Below are 5,349 nucleotides of genomic sequence, written 5' to 3'. Positions count from 1 at the left end.
CATTTTAACCGAATTGTGCATAAAATACAAATAAACCGTATAAAATAAATATGCAATCTTGCCATTTTTATTCAATTTTCCATAAAATGTCTTACAAAAGTCTTACCGGTGACACATTTAAAATAAACGAAAAAAAAATAATAATAATAAAATAAATTTAAAAAAAGTATTGCTACATAAAATGTTAAATACAACATAAATGCGTTATTGTCTAAAATACTAAATTTATAATTTTTCCATTTTAATTCAATTTTCGCTAAAGCGTCTTACTACTATTTAATGTGTGCGCGGTAGGCAGACTGCGCAAGAGTACTCGCTAGTGTAGTCGCCTAGCTAGGGCGCTCTGTAGGTATTGGACGCCGCCCGCACCGCGCTGCTATAGTAAGTGCGTGCGCTGCTGCTACAGTCTTCCGACGCTCCGTTTCAGCGAGAAACGCAGGGAACTTGCCTAAAAACACACAGGAGCCACACTTAGCCGTTAGCTTTGGCAGGCGAGAGCTCGCTTGTTGTTCCTCGTCGATCTTTTAACGGCCGCCGAGCGCTGAGGGGAACTCCGACCGAAGATGGGCGCGAAGTCGCGGCTCGCACACTGAAGCTGGAGGGTGTTATTCCCGGTGGAAGCGAACGAGAAGCGGCAGCTTGAGTCCTGACGGTAAGAAGACGCGATATTTCCCTCGCTTGAGCGTCTCCGGTGTGGATTAGCCTCCTGGAGTGTTTGGACATCTCCATGTGGAGAAACTCGCGGTTAAATGAACTTTTTATCGCCGCTAACGTCTCATTTCCGCGGTGTCTTGTGACTGCCGAGGCCCTCGGGGAGTAGTGTGCACTCGATAGAGCTCTTTTCTAGTTGTTTTTGTGGTAAAACACGCTTGAAGTAGCCGTTAGCTCCGGCGGCGCGTGCTGAGGAGAGTGGGGGAGGGGCCGATCCGCCCTCACTAGTGAACACTAGATAGTGCACTTCTCTGGTACGCTTTACTAAGACGCACACGTTCACTAAAACAGAGTCGTGTTCTCAAACTTGTTGATCTCAGTGACTGTGACAGCATCACGCAAAATTGAACGAACCGAGTAATTAATTATTGTGTATTTAATGTGTAAAATATCCTTTCATCAAAGTTCATCCAAACCTGAACAAAACGTCTCTGGTTCACTTTTTGGATCCACTTCAAGTGTTGAGTGCTGTATGCATGGGAATTAAAATGTGTTTAGTTGGTGGAAAATGTGCTCGGAGCTTAATTAGAAAAATTGTCTTGAAACTAATGACAATTTAAATAGAAAACAGGGTTCACACAATTATAGAAAACCTGTAGATATGAGCATTTAGAGTTGTGTGTGTGTGTGTAAAAATGGCTTGGTTTTTATTTTTAAGCAAATTTAAAAAAAAAAAATTCAAATTTTTATTATTTATTTGTTTGTTTATTTTTCAGATATATGTATTTGAATTGCCCACAGACCTTAAAGTGGTAGCTTACTCAAAACAGTGAATCCAAACCTGAACAAAACGTCTCTGGTTCACTTTTTGGATCCACTTCAAGTGTTGAGTGCTGTATGCATGGGAATTAAAATGTGTTTAGTTGGTGGAAAATGTGCTCGGAGCTTAATTAGAAAAATTGTCTTGAAACTAATGACAATTTAAATAGAAAACAGGGTTCACACAATTATAGAAAACCTGTAGATATGAGCATTTAGAGTTGTGTGTGTGTGTGTGTGTAAAAATGGCTTGGTTTTTATTTTTAAGCAAATTTTAAAAAAAAATTTCAAATTTTTATTATTTATTTGTTTGTTTATTTTTCAGATATATGTATTTGAATTGCCCACAGACCTTAAAGTGGTAGCTTACTCAAAACAGTGAACTTTTATCGTAGGGCTAAAAAAAAATCTATCTACGATATAATGTTTCATATCGTTCGGTATCGCTAATTATTGACATTTTTATAACCTTTTTTTTAAAACGGAGCAATAGAAAAAAAAAAGTTTAAATTTAACCACTGTATTTATAGTTAACACAATTTATTGAGACAAACAACAAATATTTTTAGTTTTAACAATCAAACACAATACAAATTAAACGAGTATCTAATTTCTAATGTTTCGTATGCAGATTAAATGGGTCTTTATTGCACGAGGCCACAGGAGGGCGCAATGACGAAATAACGCAGCGCCTTAAGCAAGTAACTATAAAAACGTGCATTACGTCTAAATTAACGTCAAATATAATTTCGTAAATTGCATAAACAATTACGAACAAAACGGCATCGTGTATTAATGCATTGCTTAATCCAAAGTGCCGAAGCGCCGATCACACAAAACATACGTGACGCAGTGAAACGGAATAAACCTCCACAAATTCGTGACGTGTTTTCTAAACGTTTTTAACTGTGCATGGCTTTCTATAGCCTACATCTCTTGTGCGAGACGCGAGTGCAGTCCGTCTAAAAAAATGCGCTGAATATGCGCTCTGTGCGAATGGCTTGGTTTGGGTTTTAACCCATTCAAGATGTTCTCCGCATCGAGTTTCTATATTTCTCTTAATATTTTGAATTGATAACGCAGCGGCGGCGCGTCTCGTGGACTAGACTAACAAAACGTTCAAATGCAACAACGTCACTTACATCATCTCGCGCGCCACTGATGACGCTCCCTGACGCACTCGTAACGTTCAAATGCAAATATTTATTTTAAATTCGACTAATATTAGTATTACAAACTCATGTTTGTGTGTGCGGTCTCAGAGCACGGGCCTATATCGTGCGCTATATCAAACTTTTTTTCTATCGATATCGAAGACGGTGTACCGTCGATAAATATCGATACCGTTTTATCGCCCAGGCCTAGTTTGTCATCATTCAATTCCGCACCTACTTCTGTTTTCCAGATGAGAATTTTGATTATAATAATTCTTCTTTCACAGAGTTGACAATCAGTCCGTCTTGACTGGTTTTGACGAATGCTGATATCTGGATAGTTGAGTGGCTGATAAAATGCCAATATATATAGACCGTTTATTTGGACAATATTTACAACGTTTGATAGCAGGACATTTACGGCTGAAGCGGTTTCGCTCTACGGTACAGCTCCTTTCTAAATATTCATCGAGCTGGTGAGTTTTTAACACCGTTCGTGAGGAAACCAGACGTTAGATCAGACAGAGTTCTTGTCTTATTTTGCATAATAAAATTATTTTTATGTGTTTTTGTAGGATGTGCAGCATCTTCGTCACTGCAGGCCTGCAGAGAATCAGGCTTTTCTTTTGTATTCTCTGATTTTGGGATCAGATTTTTTTTTTCCACTGAGCTCATCGCAGTGCATTATGGGATTGCGTTGTCTACGATGCATAAAACGTGGACGCAATCGTGGAATCATGGTTATAAAAACGGAATTTGCTGCATAACGCAACATTTTGTTTCCCCAAAAAATAAAAGAAATTTTTACGTTTTTTAATAATTGCATATTAAAATATAAAATAAATTGTTAATGATGTATGCCTTCATTTAATTACCTCCGTTTTTTAAATAAATAAATTAGCATTTTTTTAAGTCATAAATTTAGAAAAATTTAAACAGGCAACATATAGAATTTCTGAAAAAAAAAAAATTAATAGTGCCGTTTATTGCAAAGTTGAAATTTAAAAAAAAAAAGTTTTATGAGTTGAATTTATTAGACATGCTTTTTGATTATTCATATTAAACTAAACCATTAAAACGAAATCAAGAAAAAAATAAAATGTAATTTGGGGGGAAAAAAAAGAATTTCGAAAAAATTAAAGCAAATTTCATACGGCCCTAAACATTTAGTCTTTTAATAAAGTGTTTCTAAATTGTATGATTCCAATTAATTAGACGTGTTTTTTATTACTATAATTTAATATAACCCTTTAAAAAAAATGGTAATTAAAATCGAAAAAATAAAACGGAACCTGGAGAATTTGTGTGGGGTAAAAAAACTGAATTTGGGAAAATAAATATAAAACATAAAATATGCTGAGAGAGTAAGACTCACAATATTGTTCTAAGTATATAGCTAACATAGACCAAATATTCTTCCGAGCGAGAATCATTGATGCAATGATTCGGTCTGATTCTAATGTCTAATCTCCATTCATCCACTCCCACGCTACAGCTCGTCTCGCTGGTATAAATAGCTTTAGGTTTGTAAATCATCACAGGTTGACGGAGTTAATGGGTAACAGGATTGAAGAGAGAGAGTTGTGGTCCTGGGATTTTCTCCAGGATTCGAGCAAATCCAAATCCGTCTGAAAGAGCGCTGCCAAGATGGCCTCGTTCTGAGACGGAGAAAGAGACTGTCGTGTCTACAGTCTACACGGTGTGAAGACGAAATGATTGTCGTGTTTTGTGGCTTGTCTTTAAGGCTGTGTGGTGTACTGATGTGGTCATTGTGCTGGTGATATACACCAGCAGGGCTCGACGCTTACTGTTTCCTTTTTAGGAGCGCTTGTGCTCCTAACTTAAAAAAATTAGGAGCACGTTCAAAATTTTAGGAGCACCTTCTAATCAATAATTCAAAATGTTATCAAAAAGTAGCCTTCCCATTACGAGGTAATATTTGACTCCTCTAACGTTATTAAAAGTATGTCGTCTTTTGTCAAATTCTTTTAAAAAATTATATTTGATAAACTTTTTAACATTTTTAATTAAAACGACAGAATAAGAGTAGAATGAGAAACATAAGTTAAAAATCAAATGAAATCAGTATTAACGAAATTAATTTGTCGAGGTGGCACAGAAGAACACAAAAGTGGCTTGATGTGCTTTCAGACATTTAATGAGGTTCAGAAGTGGAGTGAGTGCAATTAAATCCATGATGATATTAATGTTTTAAATATAACATTTTGAATATAGAAATATTAAATGATTTAAATAACTGAAAAGATACTTTAAAAATGAAACAAAATGCCAGCGGGTGGCAGCAAGTCACTGATTTTTATCACTGAATCATTCATTCAATTGATTCATTCGAACGGCTGATTCATTCAGGAATGATGAATGCATAATCATGAATCACTGACTCATAGATTCGTTTAAAAACCCCGTTCATTCATAAACGAGACACCGCTGTGTTTGAATAGAGATGCGCAGCGGCTGAGTTGTGTCTTTGTTTTAAACTATTTTCAACGACGAAATAGAGCAAACTCAGACAATAGTGTTATAGTCAGACAATGTAAGTAACTTAAAATTAACTTCTTGTTTATTGAATTGTATTGTATTAAATCCGATATCACATTTACAAACTCCCTTAAAAATCATTCAAAGCGGTCACTCATCTTAGTTCATCACGAGCTCACATTTATACTCAACGAAGCTCTCTATACTGTGTGATGAATCTCTTATT

General features: G+C 36.0%; 1 protein-coding gene across 1 annotated transcript in view; it reads left to right on the top strand.

The window, feature by feature from the left end:
- Positions 1-327: 327 nt before the first annotated feature.
- Positions 328-5,349, top strand: part of LOC107570540 (transducin beta like 1 X-linked) — a 28,524-nt gene continuing 23,502 nt past the window's right edge. Inside the window, exon 1 of the mRNA XM_016256768.1 lies at positions 328-652. The gene's annotated coding sequence lies outside the window, so the exon portion shown is untranslated. The remainder of the gene's footprint in view (positions 653-5,349) is intronic.

This window comes from Sinocyclocheilus grahami, unplaced genomic scaffold (genome assembly GCF_001515645.1).
Source record: "Sinocyclocheilus grahami isolate Dianchi unplaced genomic scaffold, SAMN03320097.WGS_v1.1 scaffold1473.1, whole genome shotgun sequence".
NCBI lineage: Eukaryota > Metazoa > Chordata > Actinopteri > Cypriniformes > Cyprinidae > Sinocyclocheilus > Sinocyclocheilus grahami.
This window is presented reverse-complemented; position numbering and strand designations above follow the sequence as displayed.